Source organism: Macaca fascicularis, chromosome 13 (genome assembly GCF_037993035.2).
Source record: "Macaca fascicularis isolate 582-1 chromosome 13, T2T-MFA8v1.1".
In the NCBI taxonomy this organism is placed as follows: Eukaryota; Metazoa; Chordata; class Mammalia; order Primates; family Cercopithecidae; genus Macaca; species Macaca fascicularis.
This window is the reverse complement of record NC_088387.1, coordinates 124,731-149,922: the sequence shown is the minus strand read 5'-3', so window position 1 is coordinate 149,922 and position 25,192 is coordinate 124,731. Positions and strand designations below refer to the sequence as shown.

The 25,192-nt window shown below is 48.8% G+C and overlaps 2 long non-coding RNA genes across 2 annotated transcripts in view; both read right to left on the bottom strand.

The window, feature by feature from the left end:
• Positions 1-566: 566 nt before the first annotated feature.
• Positions 567-9,465, bottom strand: LOC123571594 (uncharacterized). The gene is made up of 5 exons (XR_010580261.2): positions 7,294-9,465; positions 7,150-7,205; positions 6,827-6,974; positions 4,727-4,781; positions 567-4,515 (listed from the first exon to the last, which is right to left on the bottom strand). It is a non-coding gene; the product is annotated as an uncharacterized lncRNA (long non-coding RNA).
• Positions 9,466-10,434: 969 nt separating this feature from the next.
• The window catches only part of LOC141408287 (uncharacterized), a 34,420-nt gene continuing 19,662 nt past the window's right edge, over positions 10,435-25,192 (bottom strand). Inside the window, exon 2 of the long non-coding RNA XR_012421830.1 lies at positions 10,435-10,829. This is a non-coding gene — a long non-coding RNA (uncharacterized lncRNA). The remainder of the gene's footprint in view (positions 10,830-25,192) is intronic.

The window sequence follows — 25,192 nt, the reverse complement described above, 5'->3', positions numbered from 1 at the left end:
ACACACATCCAAATATAGTGTACAAACAAGTTCACTACGTGTGTAAAAGCATAGAGCATACACACATCCATATAGCAAATGTACATAAGCTAACACATATGCGCATGCATAGCACGTACACCCATCTATATGCAGTGTACACAGGTATACTATACCTGTATGTACATGCATATGGCATACACATGCACATCCGTACGTACATAGGTATGCTATTTGCTATATGTATACACGTGCGTATAGCATACACTCTTAACCAAATGTACGTAGGTGCACTACAGCATGCATACACATGTGCAGTGTACACATATGCACATGTATACAATGTACATCAGTACACTAACGTATAAAGCGTATACACATATGCAATAGTGTACATACATATGCAGCATATGTATTAGTGTGTACATATCCAGAAGTTTATTCAGTGTGCATAGTGTACATGCATGCTTGTGTGCACATATGTATATATACTCTGCAGAAATAATGTGCACATACCCACATGATGTACGTACACAGGCATGTATATGGCATTAAATACATGCATGTATGTACACATGCAGAACAGATAGGTGTCCAAGTGCGCATATAACCATAGTGACCATAGATACACATACACGTGTACATGCATGCCTACAGCATGCACGTATGTAGGACACAAATGTAGTGTACATACCTATACATTGTAAATACATGCACAGTGGAAATACACGTAGTATGCGTACACCACATACACACATGTACATTTATAGAGTACACATATACCGAGACCCAGAACGGGTCATGAGTATTAATACTGCGGAAACGCTTCCAGTTCTACCTAAGTGAATTTTTTTTCAAACTATAATAGAACTCATACAAAAAGGGTTTTAAGGAAATGAATAAAGCTAGTGACAAAAATCAGTGGGAAGGGCACAACCACTTTCCCTCAGAGTTCTGGGCCTGACTGTGGAAGTTCAGAGGTTTCCTAATGCAGTACAAGTCAGAACTGACTCACGATAAAGCGCTCCTTAAAAATTAAAAATGTGTCCTCATGTTTTGGCCTTTGAGACAAAGCCTCTTAGTTAATTGAGTTCTGACTGAATTTTACTCACAGTACTCTGGCAGATTCTTCATTTTCTGGTGAGACAGACGAATGTCCCAGGGTGAGGGCAATGCCAGCCCTTTCAGGGTCAGCTTTTCGAGGAGCGATGTCTGGCAGAACACAATCCAATACCATAGTAGGATCCCCCACCCAGCCACTTAGACACTTTCGGGGACTTACTCTGCTTGTTTCCCTTTCTTGAATTCAGCTGGGGGGGGGGAAACCCAAAAAAATCAAAACCAAAAACAAACAGCCCATGTGTTTGTGTGTCTGAAAAGTGAATACATCCACATCCAACTTTCTAAATGAGACACGGCAGGTATGATGGTCACTGAACACTGGCCACTGTTGACAAAATACAAAGTCTTCTGCAAACATGAACGAGTTTCTAGGAATACAAAAGTCAAGGGAATTTACTTCACATATTAAAGCTGTCAAGGGTGCTCACCAAAAATGTACTTAGAGGTTTTCCTTTTAAGTTATTTTTTAAGATTTTTAAGTTGCAATACTTAAAAAGCCTCTGGGAAAAGAAAGGATACAGGTATCTGGAAGATTTATACTAAATGATTTTCATGTCTTTTTGATAAAGTTAAATAAGGTCAGCCTTGAAGTAATGGTTTCCACTACTCTGAGGCTGTGGATGGAATCCACAACACCAGACAATTGAATAAACAGCAAGGCTGCACACACAGGACACAGGCAGTGAGCCAGCCTGACTAGTTGTCAGCTTCTGGGTCAGTTCTACCCAGTTCTGGCCAGGCCCCACTGGAGATGAAAACCTGCCCTTTAGAAGCCCTTCAAAGCCCACCTTTCAAAATCTAACCCTCTTCAACTGAGGCCCAAGTCCAAAAATCTACTGACATCTTAGCACCTGTTAGGCCAGCTGTCGCCTAGCCTTTTTGGCACCAGGGATGGGTTTCATGGAAGACAATTTTTCTGGGGGGTGGTTTTGAATTGCAACTGTTCCACCACAGGTCAGGCATCGGATCCTCATAAGGAGCACCTCCGAGATCCCTCACATGCAGTTTACGATAGGGTCCCAGCGCCTAGGAGAACACACAGGTTATGAGAGTGTCCCAGCGCCTAGGAGAACACACAGCTTAAGATAGGGTCCCAGAACCCAGGAGAACATGCGGCTTACGAGAGGGTCCCCGCGCCTAGGAGAACAGGTATTAAATGAGTTGGCAAAGCCAAAATCCACCGGATCTACTCCTCCAAAACAAACATACACCACTGCCCAATATTGATGTGAGCCAAAAACATGGAAGTCCTGAGGGCCCACACTGACCACAGCCAGATGCCACTTCTGAAAGAACCAAGCACGTGCCTAAAGATCACCCGTGATGACCCAGGAGAGCAGCTTTGAGCAGAGACAAAGGTGAAGGAGAGGCACATGGGCCAGGGTGCTGGGTGTGCCCGTCTTTGTGACCTCACTGAGATTGCTGACCTCTGGCCCTTGGTGTCCGTCCTATGGAGGAGGTAGGCCCCCAAATCCCTGCCTCCCTTCAGCACTGACTGAGGCGGTCCTGAAGTCTCCCCAGGGCTGAGACTGCTTCTAATTCCTGTTAGCTGCACACCCACATAAAAAACAAAAAACAAAATATCAAGTATGCAGACAGGAAAAGAAAAATATGTGAATCTTCCCTTATTCAACAGGCATTTAAAGAGTAACTGGAAAATTGTGATAGTCTTTAAACAACCACCAGCTATCACGTCGTGTTGAAATGTTTTAGCTAATCAGGAACCTGTGTGTTCAGGAAATCAGTTGACAGGTCCCAAATAACCTCGGAGCTTATGACCTGACCCCCACTCACGCGCATCACCTCTCCAGAGGAACGTGTCCTGGACACCTTTCAAATGGTGAGGAAGAGGAAGAAAGGTAGCTTTCCCTCAACCCCACAAAACAAGCTCGACCCCGAGGAGCCCGGAGAACAGCAACGTTTGTTTAGATGCTTTCCCACTGACCTTGTCAGAGCAAACGTTCCCATCCCACACCGCCCGGTGTTTAACTCTCCCTGGGATACCAGCAGCCGCCAACCCTCAACAAGCTGGAAACAGAGGCCAAGCTGACAGGAGGCCTCTCTCCATTCCCTACTGAATTCGCTCAGGACACGGATGTTCCCAAACACATACGGCCCCGAGTATTCCACACTTGGAGAACATTCAAACAACAGACGCTGCGAAGACGTTCCCCTCAAGAGAAACTCAGTTTCTAACTTCCCTTAGGGAAAAATATGAGACCCAGAACTTTCCAGAAAATCAAGTGTGGGAGGAAGCCACTCACCTCTGGCACTTCTTAAACCTGCCTTCCCGCGGGTGCTCAGGGATGTCCCCGCGCCAGCCCCGTCCACCCAGGACGGCAGCAGGTCTCAGGCAGCCAGCACCTGGGCAGCTGGCAAAGCAACCCCAGGGTGAAAACGCCATCCCAGGCACCACTTCCCGGAGCCCCTCAGCAAGAAAAACAGAGGTGGGACAGAACCGAGGGCTGATTCGAGGCTGGGGAGCCACAGACCCGCACAGCTCAATCATCGGACATTCTCTTCTGTGGACAGAGCCCAGGGAGAGGCCAGCACAGAGACCCTCGTGCCGGCTCCACGGGCCAGCGTCCTCCAGGGCTGCAAGTTTGTGATCACAGCTTCAGAATTTGGTTCCAGAATCTTCCGGAATCAAACAGGCACCAAACTGTAAAGCTGCCAGGACAGCAGGGCCCAGGAGCAGGCTCAGGGGAGGACCACGTAGAAACCCCACACACAGCATACACGTGTGCATGTTTACTCCACACATGCCACCCCTTCACCCAATACTATGCACGCAAACGCATGTATGCACTCCATACACACCCTCAAATACACTCACTAAATATGATGCGCGTACACACTCCACACACACTGACAAATACATGCAACACACATGAACATGCTCACTGCAGCCACACCTGCTAAATACACTCACCACACACGCACAAACGTGACACACCTGCACACTCATTCCAGACATCACACCCCTCACCAAGTACACAGGTACACACACCCCCAAGTCGAGAACTTGCAGACTCCACAAGCTTTGGTTTCCCCCACTGTTTCTCTCATCACATGAGATCCACACACAGGTGTCATTTACTGACATCTAACACCCGGGGAGGCCCTTAGACAGAACTGCAGTCACAATTCGGCTTCATTCAGGCATTCTTCACCAGATTCCTGAAGCCACCTTCTGTCCCCCCACGGGGAGGGAGGCCGAGACCGGAGACGTCACTGGGCTTACAGATCCCCAGGCTGGCAACCCAACGAAATGAGGAGGGCTTGGCCACGGCCCTGGAGGGAGATGGGTACTGGGCTCAGGTATGCGGAACATGAGTCCTCATTTCCATACCGTGTCACCTACGACTGCGTCAGGTGAAAGCCAGTGGTTTGGCATTCCTGGGATAGACAGTCCTGGAATTACAAGCAAAACTTTTTATTCCTCCCCTCTGAACACATGAGGTCCATGGTCCCCCCACATCTAACACTGGGAATCCGAATCGGTGACTCCTTGTCCACCTGAGGACCACCCAAGAGGATCCACACACCTGCTACAACAGCAGCACCGCACCTGGTCTGCAGGGGAGCAAAACAAATCCCCCCTTTATGAATAAAACTGGATTACCCCGACACTGGCAGCCTGCAGTGTGTATATCGTCCAGCCCCCACATCTGCGCCACCTGCAAGAGGAAAACAAGCCCTTAGTCCAGGGCTCTCAGGACAGCCTGTGAGGAGGATGCTGGCACCCTTCTCATCTCCCAGTGGAGAGGAGAGAAGGCCAGGGTCAGGACTGGTGTATCAGGAGGGTTGGGGTTCAAACCCCATCTGCCTCACAAAGCAGCCCTTCCCGTTCAAGTGACTTCTATCATCAGCCTTAAAATGTACCACAGTTACCAGCAATTCTGAGTGCTGTTCCTTGGGACGTCATAAGCAAACATTTTGTTAGAAAGATTTTGCCAAATCTGCTTTCAAAATCCTATGCTATGAAATGACTAATGAAAATTTGAGCTATGAAATAAAGCACATAGTTAAATGAATCCCAAAATGACTATCACGAAGGAAGCTTTAACTTGAAGTGAAAAATATCCTCTAAATGACATCAGCCAGAATTATGTTCAATCATTACTGATCCCATAACGCTTCAGGAATTACACAGCATCATCTCAGATATGAGCTTAAAACCATTAGCTGAATGCACATTTCAGCACAACCAAAGTTCTGCTATAATAAGCAGCACAGGTGTCTCTGGAGAGGATTTTAATTGGGACTACAAACGATGTGCACGATCGTGGTAAGAGGTTTCATGCTGGCTGTTCTCCAAGGTGCGACACAGAGAAACACCACTAACCTCAAAGACACCTGCTGCTTTGTAATGAGATGAGAGATGATGTGGACAGACTACTGTAAATATTTGAAAAGGAAAAACAATGCAAGGAAAGAATCGTATCAGTTTCCCTTTACATTCTTAGAAAAAAACGATTTTTCTTTTGGGATAATTTAAAAACAAAATGACATTTCTGGATTTTTTTTTTTTTTTTTTTTTACTTTTCTTTCTGAGACTGGGTCTCGGCTCTGTTGCCAAGATTGGAGTAGAGTGGAGCAATAGCAGCTCACTGTAGCCTTAAGTGATCTTCCCACCTCAGCCTCCAGAGTAGCAGGCACCACAGGCACGCACCACCACACTCAGCTAACTTTTCTGTTATACAGAGGGGGTCTTGCTATGTTGTCCAGGCTGGTCTTGAACCCCTTGGCCTCAAGTGATCCTCCTGCCTTGACCTCCCAAAGATGTAGCCTAAGCGACCATGTCTTATCGGAAAATAGACATTAGAGCAAATGCATTTGTGTAAGATTTTCTACCTCTTTTCACTGGGGAAAAAGGTAACTTGCCTCCAAGGGTCGGAGACAAAGCTGTTACTGCAGACAAGAGCACTGTGCATCCCGGGAACCGCTACACCACGAGGCATGGCCGTGCACCCTGCATGCAGGAGTAACACACGAGGCTAGCACAGGCCGATGCTGGCCCTCTCCAGAAGTAGGCCTATCCTTCCTCCTCTCCTCAGCCCCCTCTCCCTTCAGGCCTCAGTGGCTGCTGACAGGGGAGAGGCCACAACTAGAGGAGGCTCTCAACTCCACCAGGGACAGGAGCCCCGGACGCTGGGGACTCTACTGCTGCCCTCTGCGCCCACCTCCTTCTGGTCCAGCCTTCTCAGGAGCCAGGCGTGGCCACTTTGACCCTCTTTCCCTTCTGTGGCTCCTACAAAAACCAGTTCAGCGAGCCCAGGCTGCCTCACACTCCAGGGACACCCGGCACAGGCCCCCTCCATGACCTTATCCAAGCTCCTGGGGCCAGAAGGGTCTTGCAATATTTCACTTTCCAGTTGAGCATCCCCAGCCTGAAATCCAAAGTGCTCCGAAGAGCATTTCCTTCGAGTGTCATGAGGAAGCTCGGAATGTTTCAGGTTTCGGAGCATTTTGGAGTAGGGACTCTCAGCCTTAATTTGAACCTCTTCAAGGAAGCCACATACTGAAGCCCCCGATGTCCACCCTACACAATCCCAGCACACCATCTGAAGTCCTCAGCAACAGATTTTCTTTCTTCAAAAATAACCGGAAGTCACAAACTCACACGCAATCACAGAAGGGGGTTGTGGACACCCACACAGATGATTAAATTTAACTGTCACATTTTCACCTGAGTAATTTAAAGTCATTCCTCAAAACACACCTGTTTTACTGATTGCATTTTAAGGTGAACACACACAAATCATTTCAGGGAAACAAACGTCACTTTGGGCTGCGTGTGGTTTCTTGACTCCCGTGAATAACTCAGCGTTCACCCTCACTTCTGGATAAGGGAGACGATGCAAAGAAAACTGTTAAAACAAAGACATGAAAACAAGTTTAAGAAGGGTTTGAAAGGTTCCTCCTGTCCCCCTGGAGGGGAGACGAGGACACTTGGAAAGTTCACGGGGGACAGGAGCACAGCCTCCTCGGTGTGCCATGGACGCCGCCTCGCCAAGGGGAGAGGATGATGCCTGGAAGACTCACAGGGGTGGGAGCACAGCCTCCTCAGTGCTTTCTACACTCAGCAGCTTCAGAAATTCCTGCAGAAGCAGAACACATCATGAGAACTGAGACTGGAACACCCCAAAGAAAGGGGACGAGGGGTCAAAAAAAGCATTCGATCATTACCAAGGAGGGCGGGCATGAAGCCGCTTCAAAGACCGTGTGAGAAGTCACTCATAGGCGTTTCAGAAAATAAGGGTAGCGCGAGATTGCTGGATCAGCTCAAACAGGCTGCCGTCCCTCAGGCCATGAAGTCCCTGAGATGAGCCTCTCACTGAGCAGAAGTCCACTCGCATCTCTGCCAGAGAAAGTACTACAAGCTGACACAAAGCCTCATGAAACCTGGGCTTCAGCCGGTCGACAATAGTGAGTCTGACATGGTACATCCCTCCACATGGTTAAAGACCCCAGGGGTTCATCGGACAACCTCAAAGGGCTGTGTCTGTCCGGCCCCTTTTCCAAGTTCTGGATGATTTTTCCTAATGTACTATAAGCAGCATGTTCCAGTAGAGACGTCATTAACTGACTCTGGGTCCTCTTAATTTTGAAATTACAAACACACTTGGCCAGGCACGGTGGCTCATGCCTGTGATCTCAGTACTTTGGGAGGCTGAGGCAGCTGGACTGCTTAAGTCCAGGAGTTCGAGTCTAGCCTGGGCAACATTGCAAAACTCCATCTCTACAAAAATTACAAAAATAAGTCAGGCATGGGGACACGTGGAATATGTGCCTGTGGGTCCTGGCTACTCAGGAGACTGAGGCAGGAGGATCGCTTGAGCCTGGGAGGTTGAGGCTGTAGTAAGCTGTGCTCACACTACTGCCTGGGCAACAAAAAGGTTTTTTTTTTTTTTTTTTTTTTTTTTTTTTTGCCTGTCTCAAAAAAACCAGAGAATAAGAATTATATACCTGACTAGCCCAAAATAAAAGAGGCCTTGTGGAATGACCTGAAACACAGCTGCAAATTCTGGCAGGGCCTCCCCTGGCTTGATTTGTGGTGAGTGCAGGACCGCTCTGAAGGATAGGACCCCAGGCACCTTCCGAGACTAGACCTTACAGTACAACTTCCCTTCGCTGGACGGAACACTGGCCTTGGAGCCTGGGACACCCTGGGGCAGTGCCACCATCCCGAGGCCGCCATGGCACAAGCAGGCCCTACTATCATGAAGCCTGGGACACCCTGGGGCAGTGCCACCAACCCGAGGCCACTGTGACACAAGGGGGCCCTGGTGCCACTGAGAGGCTGCACAGCAGGTCCAAGCCCAGGCCAGGAGTGAAGAGGCTCCACATCCTTTCGATCCCTCCAGCTGAGTCCACAGATGTCTTCGAGCAGAAATGCATCACCCTCAATGTCCACGGGTAAGCTTTTGGACACAGAATCTGGAATAAAAGATGGTTCTGGGCTGGTTGGTTGCCGGCTCGGATCTCTCCTCTTTCCACACAAAACCTGGCTCACACCAAACAGCATCTAAGTCCTGGAAGATCTGCTAAACACAAGTGCAGTTACAAAGCGGAGAAACTGGAGGGGGCTGGGCTGTGCTCCAGTGGCACCAGCGTTTCTCAGGAAGACCCCGGGCATTACAGGGTCCAGGGCAAGGGCTTCCTGGGATCCAGGACATGGAACAAGAACCCATTTCCCGGTCCTGTTGAATATGAATCGTCTAAGGGCCGATTCCCTCGGAGGACTGAGCACCGCCCCACAACACCTTGGTATGGGTATGTTATTACATACGTTGGTATGGGTATGTTATTACATACGTTGGTATGGGTATGTTATTACCCATACCAAGGTAATAACAAGCCCGTTACCAGCAGGAGGCTGGTGATGAAGACCTGAGGACCAGATGAGCACGAGGGATCCTGACAGATCATCCCTGGCACCGAGCAAGGGGCGGACAGTACCCACTGTTCCTGATGCATCAGCCCTGGCACTGAGCGAGGGATGGCAGCACGGCCTGTGTCCCTGCAGATGCAGAGGGATGTGAGGGCGGCGCAGGCTGGGCTTGGAGGCTAACTCAACCACCTGCGCTTGCACTTCCGTTCCTCATGGCAGGGAGGTGAGGCACAGGCAGCATTAGGGCTCACCTTGGCCCCGGGCTGCACTTTTTTCTGCTTATGAGTCGTGCTCGCTTTACATGGACAGACATAGCTATAATAATGGTTCCCTGATTATTTCGCTGCCTACATAAAGGGCTTTCAGAATTCACTTCCATCCTTAGGAAAGGCGGCCAACACCAGGCTGTCTCCCTTAAGATGCCACGTCTCATATGGGGAAAAAAAAATCAAGAGAAATCAAATAAAGGCCATAAAATACATCAGTTTTAATACTAAAATTTAATAGTACGCTTTAAATTGAAGATGAGTTAAGTCACATTTCCAAACCTCTGAAAGCACGGTTACTGGGAGGGAATGGTTTGCAACACACAAACGCAGCTTTGTAGAAGTGCCCAGGCTGGATGAAGGCTCAAACGTCAGTGCGAGGAGAAAGTCTGAACAAACTCTCTCCTGCCCTGCTGCTGTCCTCTTCCAAAACACACTGTTTATCTGTCAGTTTAGAACAAGGCCTAGGGAGGTGGGAGGCAGGCCTGGGAGGGTCACCTAGCATCCAAGTTCCTCACTCACACAACCGCACCAGGCTGAGCTGAGCAGTACACACAAACACAACTAATTCTCCCCAAAAAGACGGAAGGCAGCACACTGCCACGCCAGGCACCCTGCAGACGAGAAGATTGAGGGGAGCCAGAGGTACCATTAATCTTGCTTGCATGGTGGAGGGAGAGGAATAATGCCACTCACTTGAGTGTTGCACAATTCTTTCTAGCACTGAGTGACAGAAAACAAAAATTATAGATGCTTCCTCAGATAAATGTTTCTGAAGAACTGAACATAAATTACGTTCAGGAAATAGCATTATGAATGCCTCAAGTGCTTCTGTTTTCAATAATCCCAGAGTAATTCTATAAACCCGGGAATCAGTCTCACCCAACTCCAGGATCACGGCCCAGGTGACGTGGGCACACATATCCTGAAGCTCTAATGCTCAACTAAAGTGGCGCGAGTGAAAATGATCCTGGGTATAATTTACACGGACACAGGAAGGTGGCTGAGCCCCAAACCCCTAAACCAGGAAGACCAGTGTCCTTCAGGGGCCTCACCTCTGTCCTTTCGCAGCCTCTGGGAACCACCACTCTGCTCTCTACTGACACAAACGCCCCTCCCAAGGTACAACACCAGGAAGATCATCATTCAAAACTGAGGAACGTGGCAGAACAAAGCTGTCAGGAGATTTTAATCACCAACACCACTTGTTACATGACCCAAAGATGATTAAAATCCCAGGCCCTTCAAGACTGAATGCTATCTATACTTAAATGCATTTCATCACCATATTGGGGGGTTATTCCTTTGTTTTGCTGCAAATATATCCAACTGTTGTAAAAGGAAAAGGCAATTTGTTAAGGAAGCTTCTTGGAGTGTCTCAACAGGCCTCGAGGTAGCATAAAAGGCAGGACTTCCTGGCAGAAACGCTCAGCTCTGAGGTCAGGTGGAGTTCTTGAGCACCAACCAAGGCAAAATAAGGTCGAAGACCACACCACACTTTCCTCAATCACATCTTCATTCCACCTTTCCTTCTATTTCTCACGACTTCACTGGGAGAAATTGTGCTGAAAGAAAATGGAAACACAGACATACATAGGAGACCCTACAGATGCTGAGAATGGGTGCAGCCATCACAGTCCGAATGTCCTTTCAGGGCCATCTGACCTGGCTGGGATCCAAGTATCCAAGTGCAGGATTGTATGTCAGACCCGTGAAGCCAGGATTACAGCCACTGAATGGCAGTTTTGCATCCCACGGAAACCGGCCTTGCTAGGGGCTTCCTCGGGGACCACCGACCTCACGCCACCACCCGTCAACTACTTCACCTAACCTACATCATGGCAGAGGCCTCTCCAGGCAGACCAGCCCTGCCCAAGTCCTGCTTCATGGCAAACCCTCCAGACAAACGTCCTTGGCCTCCTCCAGGAGGCTGTGCTCGGATGGTGCCCTCATTTACTTCTGTGGCTCTGAGACATTTAACTAGAGCCCAACACATTTCTTCCTGTTCACATAGTATTGAGTTAACAGATTTTTATGGTAAACTTTCACTGGGAAAAATACCATTTCAGGAGCCCCAGTGACCACAATGAAAATGTTTTTACCTTCCCTTACGTGACATCGGCAACGCCAGGTCCAGGAAACGATCTGGATCTCAGATAATGGCATATCCACTCATAGTAAGTCTTGATCTTGTTTCACAAGCTATCAAATGCTGCCCTGAAGCAAAAAATCCCCACAACGTGGCAGGGAGGGGCGACCAGCGTGAGTTCTAAGGCCAGACCACCCGGGTCTGCTGACAGCGTGGTGAGGGGCAAACAGTGCAGGGTCTAAGGCCAGACCGCCCGGGTCCCGCTGACAGTGTGGCTTCAGGAGTTTCCTAAACCCTCTGCTCTCCAAGTTTCATGTCAGAAAAATGCAGTGATAACCGTGTCCACCTTGGTTAAATATATATATATACACACACACACACACATATATACACACATACACACACACACACACGCACATATATATACTCCAAAACTACAGCCCTATAAAGGTCATTAATCCTAGTTATCCTCAAGGCATTGAGCGATCAATAATGAGCCATCCCCCTGCTGCTGACCTGCCTCAGCCCCACCCTCTGGAAACCCCGCATCCACACCAGCCACACAGGATGAGGCCGAGGAAGGAGCAGGACTGTGTCTTGGGAACTTAAACTCTGGAAGCTGAGTTAAATCAGTGCCGCTCAAATCTTGTCACCAACTGTCTTGTTAAATTGGGAGATTCCATCTCTGGGGATCTTGAAGGAACCTGAGGCTCTACATTGAGTGAGGTGAGCACTCGTGCTGCAATGAGCCGGCAGGGAAAGCAACCGAATCTGGGGTCGTAGCTGCCTGAGGCTTGGGTCCCACCGGGAAAGTGGCACCAGGGCCCTCAGGACAATGGCGGAGGTCCCAGGAGGGAAGTCCTGGCACAGAGACTCATGGACCCAAAGATTGCTCCAGGGCCAAGAGGAGCTGCTGCGCTGACAGCCATGAGGCAGGCAGCCTTCGAGCTCCTCCAGCTGCCATCCTGCAGGCAGGGAGGACAGTGCCCAGACCACCCCGGGGCTCCCCCAGCCTGCCAGGCTGGTACTCTTACTCTGACAAGAGTCCCCATGTTCCAAGCTAGGTTGAAACAGTGCCTCAGGCCTCGGGGCACATGCACCCCCGTGCAGGGCGACTCCTACCCAACACCTGGGGATGGCTATTCCCACACATCCCCAACTCACAGCAAAACTTAAAAATGAAAGTCGGAAGACACAGCCAGGAAACCAATGCTCAAGAAGCAACTCCAGGGTGACTCTTCCTAGAGCTATTGCTACTGAACATCTTTAAAAACATTTCCAGGGTGACTTCCTAGAGCAATTGCTGTTGAAAATCTTTAAAATTCTTCATTTCAAAATTAGCTTTTATTACACTGTCTTCCCTATTCTACCAAGACTCTAGAAAACAAAGCCATTACAATTTCCAATTCTATCTTATAGCAAGTTAGAAATACACATGCTTCCTCAAAGGATTCCACGTGTTTCCTTGGCAATATCCTTTCCATGCCCCATGCTACTGCCCCCAACAGGGAAGGCTTTTCCAACCCAACCCAACCGCTCTGAGACAGGCCCCTAAAGAATCGTCTACAAACTCTTGAGACAGGCTTGCCCTGACAAATCATCTGCAAACTCCATCTTCCATTAAAAACAGTACCGAAAATGAGCATATTACCACTTTTTAAAAATTACTGTAAAGTGGACAGTGTTCAGTTCTGTGAATTTCGGCACAAATATTCCCATAATCGTCATCACACAAGCAGAACAGTCCAACAGCCCCAAACCCACTCACGGGGCCTCATAAGCATACCCTCCCATTCTCAGCAACCACCCTCTCCGTGTCCTCCCATCCCCCGGGTCTGTCTTTTGCGAGTGTTGTCGCAAAACACTGGCAAAATCACGATTTCCTGGGCATCGTGCTTGGAGGTGCACCTGGGGTGTCCTGTGATCAAGAGCCAGGCCTCGGGGCTGCTGGGTATTTATTATTCCACATATGGCTGTGGCACATTGTAACCTGTTTTGGGCAACTATAGACAGCGCTATTAACATCTGGGCACAGTTTTTCTTAAACATCAGATTCTGTTTCTCTAGGGTAAATACCCAGGATTGGGGTTACCATGCCCCACGTTTGTGTGAGTTCAGTTTTGTAAGAAATCGCCAAGCTGTCTGCACCGTGCTGAACCCCAGCATCGCACAGGAGTCCCGACTGCCTGTCCTCACCAGCACCTGGGGCTGTCGGAAGACCTTAGTCAGGCGCTCCAGCAGGGGTGTGAACAAATTCACTGAGGCTTCGGTGCACATCTCAGTGCAACCAGTCACACTGAAGGTCATTTCAGATGCTTTCGGGCCATCCCCTAGTCCTTCTCAGCAAAGCATCTGTTCAGGTCTCTTCCGCCTTTAAGTCAGGTGGTTTGTTCTCTGTCATGAGCCATGGGAGTCCTGTGCATTCTGGATACGAGTCCTTTGCCGGCTGCATGGTTCATAGACATCTTCTCCCCATCTATCGAAAATGTGTCTCTTCAATTCCCTAGGGGTGTCTTTTATATTAGAAGTTTAATTTTGATGAGTCTTACCTACTTGTTTTCTTCCTTGATTATGGATCATGGTATGGCTAAGAGCTCTCACCCTAGGTCTCCACAATTTCCCTTTCTTCTGCAGGTTTTGTAGTTTGGTATTTTACATTCAGGGCTATGGTGCACCTTAATTTTCATACAGAAATTTCTCCCTGTTTTCACACTTTTGCATACGGCTGTCCCATAATTCCAGCACCATTTGTTGTCAAGACTCAAATTCCACTGAACTGCTTTTGTGTCTTTGGATCCGTTCTGGACTCCACTCTGTCAGCTGACCCGTGTGTGTGCATCCTCAGCATAATTTATGACTTTAGTGGCTGTCTCTGTGAAAAAAAGTAACTCTGTCTGGAAGCAAAAACCACATTAGAAATGCTCTAAATAAGATTCTTCCTGTTGTCAGGAGAGCAAAGCCACTGCCCTAAGCAGAGGTGAGGCCTCAATAGCTCCCAGGCACAACCTTAACACACAATGGGGAAGGGAATTCATTTCAAGGGCCACAACATGAGACCAGCATAGCCATGAAAACTGCAATAATTTCAAAACAGAATGAAATTCATGAAGAACTGCTGAGAAGCGTGTGATAAGTTACATAAATCACTGTTCCTTAAATTCTGATGGTTGACTAGAACAGAAATAGCTTCACGGTACAGTTCAAACAGGAGAAAGGTAGGTAGGGGTGGTTTCCACACCACACAGGACCTGCAGGAAAGGGACACTCTTCCTCTAAACGGGAGATCCCGGGAGTGATGTGATAAACCATGCTGAGAGTCACAGAACTGTGCAAGCCGGAGTCGTGGCCTTTGCCCCACCACGGAGCCTCTGTCCATGAACGACAAGGCTCAAATGTCAGGCCGGGGCAACCGAGGCAGTTATCAGGGGACAAGAAAACGAGCGCACGGTGGAGGCAAAAGTCTGAAATCGCGCGGCAACTTCGAGTCAAGTGGGACAAACTGACTCAAAATACAGGTTCCAAAAACCACCACAGAGAGCTGCTCCTCGGCTCTGGAAAGGCTAAGTGACTAATGCCCACACTGAGCATCTGCTCCCAGAGACGACCCTGGTGACCTAAGGCCCAGCTGCTCCGAACCCGCGCCGAACCTCAGTGAGGAACTTTGTTGGTATCTTACAGCACATTGACATGTTCCCTTAAAATCTGGTATTTCATCAACAATGCAGGCTCATCAACAATACATGACTCATACACATTTCGATTAAACAAGATAATTTACACCCTGACTATGCCAGGTAAGAGGTTTACTACAATCTTTAAACAGAGCCAGAGGCTACAGTCTGCTCCTACACAACACCATGTCTCTACAAGTTCGATTGGTTTTTACTTTCCATGTCTTCACTTGCCTAGTGCTAGAAAGCAGATTAAAAACAGAAGGAACCCAGAAACACTATTGAATGAGACTGAAATATCTTGCAGTCATCATCGAGATGAGATGCTTATTAAACAGAAATGTTCTCCCCTGTAGAAAGCAGCACACATCAACACGCACTGATAACTGTCGCCAGCATTCCAGATCATCTTCCCTTCCATGGCCACAGTGCAGGGCAATAGACCACGCACACCTGCAGACCTACGGAAAGCGGGGTGACACGGCCGATTCTTGTAGCGAGCAGGCCAGGGTGCACTCAAACTGCGTCTCTTTCCAGAGGTCTGCCATGGAAAGTTACACATTTATTCCACGAGTTAATGGCACTGCACCGAACATTTCTGTAAGATTCTCTAAGCAAGCTTTTCCTTCTGCCTAAAATGTCCTGACACAAACTGAAAAAGCTCTTGGAGCTGCCAAAAACTTCAGTATCCCCTTAACTATTGTCATGCACATCCATATGAAGAAACCACCAAACAGGCTTTGTGAGCGCAACATGGCTGTTCATTTCACCAGGGTGCAGGCGGGCTAAGTCCAAAGAGTCAGCGAAGAGAGGTAAGTGTTGGGCCGTTTTATAGGATTTGGATAGGTAAAGGAATATTACAGTCAAATGGGGGTTGTTCTCTGGCGGGCAGGAGTGGGGGTCACAAGGTGCTCAGTGGGGGAGCTTTTTGAGCCAGGATGAGCCTGGAAAAAGAATTTCACACACACACACAAAAATCATCGCTTAAGGCAAGGACTGGCCATTTTCACTTATTTCTGGTAGAATGTTATCAGTTAAGTCCAGGCAGGGCATTTGCACTTTTGTGATTCTTCAGTTACTTAAGGCCATCTGGGCGTATATACGTTCAAGTCACAGGGGATGCGATGGCTTGGCTTGGGCTCAGACGCCTGACAACTATAGTCTTTACTTTTAAGGTGTGGGGTAAGACCATATAATCCCCAACTAGGCTCCTGATGCTGTTTGTGGCATCCAGCAACAGCACGTTCCATTCCTGGATTACATTTGACTCAAGAGTCCACAGTGAGAACGATTTCTGGTGAATGAAACACCAGGCAGGAGGGTGATTCCGCTGGGCAGCTCTTCACACACAACCCAGGAGCTGAGGGGAGAGGAAGAGGCCCACGGGCGTCCACCGTGCTCATGCCCCCTTCGACTGCCCCCCACTCCTAGAGACCCGGACCGAAGGGAAATCTGACCTGAAAATGGGCAAAACCTCACTTTGGCAGGGGGACAGGGACTCGGGGCCACAACTTGACCTCAGAGCAACACAAGTGCAGACACAGCACCCCACGACACCCTCCCCACCCAAATTCAAGGAGGAAAACCAATGCCCCGCCCCCTTGTAGAAACCCCCAGCTGCTGGAGCAGACGCCTGACGGCGTGTGCAACCTCTCCCGTCCCACGTTCTGGGCTCAACACCTGTGCCTCAGCCCTGGCACTGCTCGCCACACCCACAGGTGTACCAGGAGGGGCAGGTCCTAAGGTCTCCACTGCACCAAAGCCTGCAAGGCAAAGGGGCAGCTCCCTCCAGCAGGAGTCCAGAAGCACACACTGCACCAGCGTCACAGCGTGAGAATTCTCCCCTCGGTCTCCGAGTCTCCAGTCTGTTGCCCGCCAGGTGTTCTGCCAAAGGCGAGGCCCAAGCTGGGCGGCACATTTGGTTCTCACTATTTCCTTTATCAAATCAATACTGCAAACGTATCCAATTCATCCTGTCACTAAAAATGAAATAATCCGCCATCTCCATCACAGATGATGCAATCAGGTTTTCATTACTGGGTTTTTGTTTTGTTTTGTTTTTTGTGTTTTTCTATTTTGAGATGGAGTTTCTGCTCTGTCACCCAGGGTGGAGTGCAGTGGTGCGATCTCGGCTCACTGCAACCTCTGCCTCCCGGGTACAAGTGATTCTCCTGCCTCAGCCTCCCAAGTAGCTGGGATTACAGGTGCCTGCCACCATGCCCGGCTAATTTTCATCTTTTCAGTACAGACGGGGTTTCACCATGTTGACCAGGCTGGTCTGGAACTCCTAACCTCAGGGGATCCACCTGCCTCCTCCTCTCAAAGTGCTGGAATTACAGGCATAAGCCACCACTCCCGACCATTACTGGTGTAATTTCTAAGCCACTCTCTCACACCCACTCCCCTTTTTTTTTTTTTTTAAAGAACCAGCTTTATGCCTATATGTTTTCCAAGAGAACCAGTTTCCCATTTGAAGTACAAATAAGACACCATGTTTAAAAACCAAAAATGTCCACTTGCACAGAAGTCTCCAAATACCCAGTCGATTTGAGCCTTGAGAATAAGATCAAGCTGTTGGCTGAATACAACTTCCCTTTCCATCTGTCTGCCTGTGAGTTAGACACAAGGACGAAGCCACGACCTAGGGACATAAAGGCAGGAACCACCAAGGTAGCCGAGACTCCAAATAAAAGCTGGAAGGACCAACACAAATGCACCACACCCTGCACGCACTCCTCTCCTTCCTTTTCAGAATTTCCAGAGGATGAAACAGGGACCTTCTCAGACATCCCACGGTGCAGGCGGCCAGAGGGGAAGGCGGTGGTAACCTGAATGAGGCGACCGGGAAATCACATTCCACAAACAGAAATTCTCCATGTGCTTTACATCCTCTGTCTCTGAAGAACTATGCCAGTCTAACAGTGGATAGAAAACCGCATTCAAGTGTCATTTCCCATTTCAAGCAAAGATAACAGTGGTGGGGCATGAGGGAAAAACATAGCCATGTGTTCTGGGCTATTAAATAAGGTTTTTTCTGTTATAAACGTATAATTTTACATTCTCAGATTTCTGTATAATTGATATGCTTCCTAATTAGCAGACATAGCAATAAAAAGTGAATTCCAAGTGTAAGATCGGAGGAACCGTTCACATGGCTTCAGGTTCTGCTACTGTGTTTCAACTTAAGAAAATGGTTCTGTGTGTTGGTAACAAGGCCTGAGAGTCTGTGTGAGAGTCTGTGTGGCTGTAATCAGGGTTCGTGTTGGTTCCCTAGCAGAGGATGTTACACTGTTACATTATCTTCTACAAAAAAATCCTGAAAAAATGAAGGCTGAATAGACATACACACCCTCCCAAAACAATCCAAATGTCCACCGATATGAAAAACAGATGAATTACGGCTTCCATCGTGGAATATTCTTCAGCAATGAAAACCAACTATAGCCACAGGTGCCAACTAGGATAAAGAAAACCTTTTAAACACGCTTAAAGTGAACTGACTAGGCAGAATTCCTCGATTACAGGCATCTGCTCCAGAAGGGTACTGTTCTGAATCCTCTGATGTAGAATGATAGTTAGCAACCCTGTTTCGGGGCACATCTAGAAAAAAAGCAAAATAATGACTACACAATTTAAAATTCTTTGTAAATTATAACTATTACTATGAAAATTCTAAAAATGTGAAAATCTTCCCAGCTGTTATTGGACAAGATTCAAAATAAATACCCTGGCATTGCTTGCCACACCCACAGGTATGCCAAAATAAATGAAAATATAGCCCAAGTAAGTAGAATCGAAACCTGAAGATGTACGAGCCGTCCCTGCCTCGCTATCTATACATCGTGTAGAAATTTAAGAGCAGGTAGTGACACTGCAATGCAAGGCTCAAACCAACTGGGTATTTGGAAACTTCTATGCAAATTGGCATTTTTGATTTTTAAACACGGTGTTATTTGTACTTCAAACAGGTAACTTTTTGATTCCCTTGGAAAAAATATAGCCATAAACCTGGTCTTAAAAATAAAAAAAAATACGGGAGTGGGTATGAGAGAGAGTAGCTTAGAAATTTTAAAAGTATCAGCAGGGAGCAGTGGCTCATGCCTGTAATCCCAGCACTTTCAGAGACAGGCCCAAGGGGCCTTTGAGGACACCGGTCTCCTCTGCTGCCTGCCTGCTGGACTGACCCCCCATGACATTCACTGGGTTTCCACCCCTGTCTCATTTAACATCCCAAGGGTGGTCTTCATCCTCGTCTGGGGCTCAGCTCTGCCCCAATTTCCTAAATCTCTGCCTTCAGAGCCTGAAAACACCCACGCCCAGGGTCACCCTAAGTCCACGTTTACCCCAGAGAGTCCCAATTTTATGTTTTCCCAGCATCGCCTTAGTGATAATTTATCCTGTAAATTCCAACTGCCTTCACACCTCGCCCTTGCTGTCTCCCAGCAGACCCCACTCAGATGCACATGCCCCAGACCCCACACACAGGTCTGTACATGCTGCCCTGCTCTGCCCATGTGGGGACCACCTCTCTTTCTTGAGGAATCAGCTGGCGATCATCTCCTTGTGGAGGGCTGCCCTGACTTCCAACTCTCTCCAGCAAAGGCAGAAGCCGTCCTCGGTACTTCCCCAAAACTCAGGCCAAGTATGAAGATGGCGCAGATGCTAGCTGTGCCTGGGATGCCATGGGCAGGGTCCCCAGATGCTCTGCACATGGCCCGGGGCAACGCCTGAACATAGCAAGTGCTGAAGAAACAAACCTGACGTGCGCTGACCTCTGATAGGGCCTCCTTCACCATCCACATCTGTCTTCCCTCTGGACAGTAAAATCGACAAGACACAGAGGGCTTGTCTCACTCATCTTCAAACTCCCAGGGTCACCCTGGTAGGTAAAGGGGACTCAAATGTCTTCTGAAGGAAGCAGCTGGTTAGCTGCCGAGTTAAAGGGCCTCTGAAATTCAGAGCTCTGCATAGGAGTCCAGCACACTTTATTATGAATGACTCCAACCACGGCAGAAGTGGCCGTGGAACCAGTGCTAACCAATTCAGGGTTTGTTCACTGTTTCTCAGTTCATTATCACAACGCATTCTCACAGAGCAGCGGCGCACAGATCCTCAGACGTCTACACAGAGTGAGACGATGGCGCCAAGTCACGTCAACGTCCTGTTGCAGACTGGGAGACACCGGTCAGACACGGACCCAGGCAGAGCACAGACCTCGCGTTAAATCGGCTCCGTGTAAACAGTACTCCCTGCCAGGCCCTTTCCTATCTGCACAGCTTCTACAAATTCAACTCTCGCACCTGACACCTAAGAATACTGCACACCCCCATGTGAATCCCCTGCTCACCTCCCAAAATGACCCGGCATGGCCGAGTACAAAACCTTTCAACATAAGGGAACTGGAGGGCATGTGGGGCTTTCTCGAGTCCCTGCTGCCTCCTGATGGGAAGACCCAATGCTTCACACCCCTAGTGAAGGGCGGGTCTCTTCAGCCCCCAGACTTTGACCTGGAGCTTAAATCAGTATTAACTAATTTCATTTTCCAAGACCAACTTCAAAGGCCTGCAAAGCCAGAGAAGGGAGAGGAGATGGAACACGTCCTCCCCTCAGACCTGCCGCAAGCACGAACTTCTCAGATGCGTCCCAAGGTGCACAGCGTGTCTGATGCCTGTTTCACATCCACCGACCTGCAGGTCTTCTATGTGGCATCAGCCTCCTGGGCACTGGGAACAAGAGGTATAATGGCAAGTCCCCTATGCAGCAAAGGTGAGGCAAAGGGACCCAACGCAATGGAACTGACCTTTTTCTGACAGTCTCAAAACAGAAGGAAAATACTGTACAGTCAACTCCCCATCACGCAGGTTTATTTACCTGTGACTCAGAGGCCATGACAGAGAACTTCAGGTTCTTACCGATTCCTATTTTCCCCATCCAGGAAGCCTTTGTTTTTAATATCGTACGAACTTGCCATTTTGTAGGCCAAAACCAGCAAATATTGGCAGTTTCCTATGGTTCAACTGAATAAAATATGATCATGGCCTTTTGTGAAACCATGAAGAAAAGGTGGATATCTCAATATGTGTTTCCAGACTGGCTTTGTTCCTGAAGCGGTAACTCTGTTCACACAGGATTTTAGACACTGAAGAATAAACATCAATATCCCACCAAGAAAACCAAAGGAATGAAATAATTTTGCATCCACCTTGGAACCTTTTTAGGACAAGGCAGGACACAAACTTCTAAAAAGCTGCAATTGTCCCTCTGTATACACAGGGACATAGATTCCAGAACATGCCCGAGTTTACCCAAATCTACGTATCCACAGGACCCCACGGCCACCCTATGGAAGCACATGTAGGAAACGTCGGCCCTCCACAAAGCCAGGTTTTTTCAGTAAGGGTTTGGTTGGAAAAAAAATTAACATAAGTGATCCTTCGAAGCTCAAAACCCACGTTGTTCAGGGTCAGCTGCATTTATTACTTGTGTCATATCTGAGGCCTGAAAGCCATCATTCTCGATACCTTAATGTGACGGTTAACAAACTAACTGTTCTGATTAGAAAGAGGAAAAAGCTTATTTTTAAGCTGACAATGAGGGTTGAGGCGGCTACGGTGAACGGAGAACAGACCTAAGCATGCACCAAGGCTGGGGTGACTGCCTGTGCTCAGACCCACCAGGGCCTGTTCTTCCACCTCCCTCTGCTGAAAGGGATAACCTCCTTCTCCCCCACGACTAAAGGGCCTTTTTTAAATACTCACACGAGAAGTGCTATGAAAAGCTGAAAGGTCACAGATAACATATTTAAAAATAAACATTAACATAAGCATTTAACAAGCCCATTATGATTTAAAGGAAAAAAAACGGTATTAAGTTCCTGGGTGCAGGGGCTCATGGCCGTAATCCCAGCACTTTGGGTGGCCGAGGTGGGTGCATCACCTGAGATCAAGAGTTTAAGACCAGCCTGGCCAACATGGTGAAACCCTGTCTCTAATGAAAATACGAAAATTAGCCAGGCATGGTGGCAGACGCCTGTAACCCCAGTTACTTGGGAGGCTGAGGGAAGAGAATCACTTGAACCCGGGAGGGAGAGTTTGCAATGAGCCAAGATCATGCCATTGCACTTCAGCCTGGGCGTTGAGTATGAAACTCCGTCCCAAAAAGAAAAAAAAAGTATAAAGTTTTCCTTTCAATGAACCTATCGTTCAGCCACCGAGGTATCCTATAGCTACTTATTCAGCCATGAGATACACCACAGGAGACATAGGCGAACAGGACACAGTTCTTCCCTGAAAGAAGGCTGCACCCTCAACAGAAGGGAGGCACACACTCCAAATGGAATCGGCATAGGGAACAGATGCTGCTGCAGGTGGAACTGGCTGCACAGAGCTCCCGCTCAAGTGTCTGAGAAATAAGGAGCGGTTGGTGGCATCACCTTCCGTACCTGAGCTGGGCGGTGGGGAGCCTGTCACCACCACCACCACCACCACCACCACCCGGGACAAAGGCCCCCAGAACCACACAACGAACTTACAAACTCACCGAGGCGATGACCGAGCAACGTGCGTGGAGTGATGCGAACACGCAGACGTCAGGGCCACGCGCGGCATTGGTTTTATGCATCGACTTGAGCGTGCCCGGGGTGCCCAGATGGCTGGTTCTGCATTATTTCTGTGTGAGATGCATGTTTGCCTCTGGACTGAGTGGAGACCCATCCTCGCCGGTGTGGGGGGCACCACCCTATCCACCCAGGGCCCGAGTAAAACAGCAAGGCGGGGAAAACTGGGTTCACTCCACCTGTCTGGCTGATGGGCCAGTGACATCCGTCTTCTGCAGCCCGTGCTCCTGGGTTTCAGCTCCTCAGACCCGGGTGGAATCTGCACCCTCCCCTTCTCAAGTCTTCAAGCCACACCATCCCAGGACTCTAGCTTGCAGGCTGTGGGTCCTGTGGCTTCCTGGACTCTGTAGCCCCTGCAGCAAGCCTCGCCCTGGAGACACACGCACACCCGGCTGGCTGTCTCTGTGGAGATCCCTGACTAAAAGCCACCCCTGAAAGTGGTCTTCAGAGTTTCTTTCTAGCCCTAAGATCCCAGCGCCCCTCCTACAATTCTAGGTGGAAAGGTGAACGGAGACCAATGGACAGAGGTGCGTGCGACGACACGCCAGGCAACGGCACTGGGCAGGAGGGTACTAATGCTCACTAAGCAAAGAATGTTGCTTGCCACAAAAATGAGGACAGTAAAGACTTCTTCAAACAGAAATGAGTTTGTTTCATGATTTGCTCTTAATACATAAGAAATCATAAAAGTAGGCCTATTAACAATTACATAAGTCTTTAGAGCCCCTTGAACTACTTCTGTCCCTTTGTGTTTTTATACAAAATAAGCCTAAGGTTAAAGAGAATAACGTCACTGGCCACACTGGGGCCACATGAGGACACAGCTTATACCCCTGAGGTCCCTGGGTGCCCCGAGTCCTTCCCTTGCTATTTATGGAAATATGGGAGAAACCAGGAGGTCTGAGCGTGGACCTGGCCATGCTCCCGGAGGCCGAGGAAAGCACCCATCTGTCCAGTCTTCCCTCCACCCCGCGGTTCCCTCCTACCCAGACTCTTGGCCTGACGCGACTCATGCACTCAGCAGCGCCATCATTAAACGTTTAGCTTCGCATCACGGGGGCCTCCTCTGGCCTCCTCTGACCACTGCTGAACCTGCAGTCAGCACTAGTCTGCAGGACACGCGTGGACAAAGTTGATGGATCACGGCTTCCAATGAGGAAGGTGCAGGCAAGGAGTCGGAGAGCCGGGGATGGAGCAGCCCTCACCCAGGGAGGCGAAGGCCAGCAGCGGCCACCACCGAGGACCTCCCTTCCCACTCTGAGGGCAGCTGACCCAGGGAGGTGAAGGACGACACCGGCCACCACTGAGGGCCTCAAGGGCTCTCCCCACCCTGAAGGCGGCTGCGATCACATTTTCCCATCGCACCAAGAGACCCCTGTATTGAGCACAAACCTTTCCAACCTTTGAATCAATAAGGAATCACAAGAGACATTCCCTCAATCCAAATGGCCAGCCCACAAAACAGACACGCAATCATACACATTTCCTGTGGGAAAATCAGTCAGTCCCTGGGGCCTCGCGCCAGGGGTAGGGGAGCATCATGGGGAGATGCCCCAGCCCCAGTCTGGCTCTTCTCTCTACAGCTCCTTTTCCCTTCTCTTCCCACCGCCCCTTCCCACCCCCTCCTAGCCTCAGAGGCTCCTTCCTCAAATTCTTTCCCCTTGATGAAGTCATTCATGCCCAAAATACAAGGCAAAGTCATGGGGGCTCAAGAGAAAATCCATACCGTGGCTCGCGTTTTAGATTCTCATAAGTTTGAGAATAACCAAGCAAGAATCTTTGGCATGTGAATGTGGTCTGAAGGCATCTGAGCACAATGCCTGGCACTTGCCCGGAGTGGATCATGGGTGTCTCGGACATCTTCGCAACTCTACACCAATTATTTTGAAACACACCAGCAGAATAGAACCATGTGAATAGCTGCTTCTCAGTTAAAAGTAGGAAAAGACTCCAAAAACTGCCCTCAAGGAACATCCTTCCCATGAGGAGTTTTCTGCATCGGGCCCTTCAGGCACAGGCAAGGCCCCCGGGCGCAACTCCCTCATCCCTGCGTCATAAAGCAGCAAAGACGATGGGGAATAAAGCAAGTGAAGGAGTCAGTCCCGCACAAAACGGGCTCCAGAAGCCACAGCCACTCTCCCAGTGTGGGAGCCAAGTTCAGAGACCTGGAAACACCAGCATTCCCAGGGAGGAGGGCAGAACAATGCCATTTCCCCCTAGTTTAGGGAGACACCACCCCACGTCCTCTGGCCTTAATAGAAGAGAGACTTCACATAAATGATTTCAATGACTCCACCACACACAGAAAGTGGGCTAAGGGCTAACACACCCATATAAATGCCTGGCAAAAACACATTAAATGAACACACAGATAAGCAAGGTTCTCCTGTTATCCACCAAATATTCAGAAACAAATCCAGTAAGCAATCTCTTTGCAATCAAAAGACCAATTCAGAGGTGCAGATTAAAAATAAACATACAACTGAACCCTTAATATACCAAGAACCAAATTCCATGGAAGTGTTATCACATCACCACCTCCCAGCTGAAGGA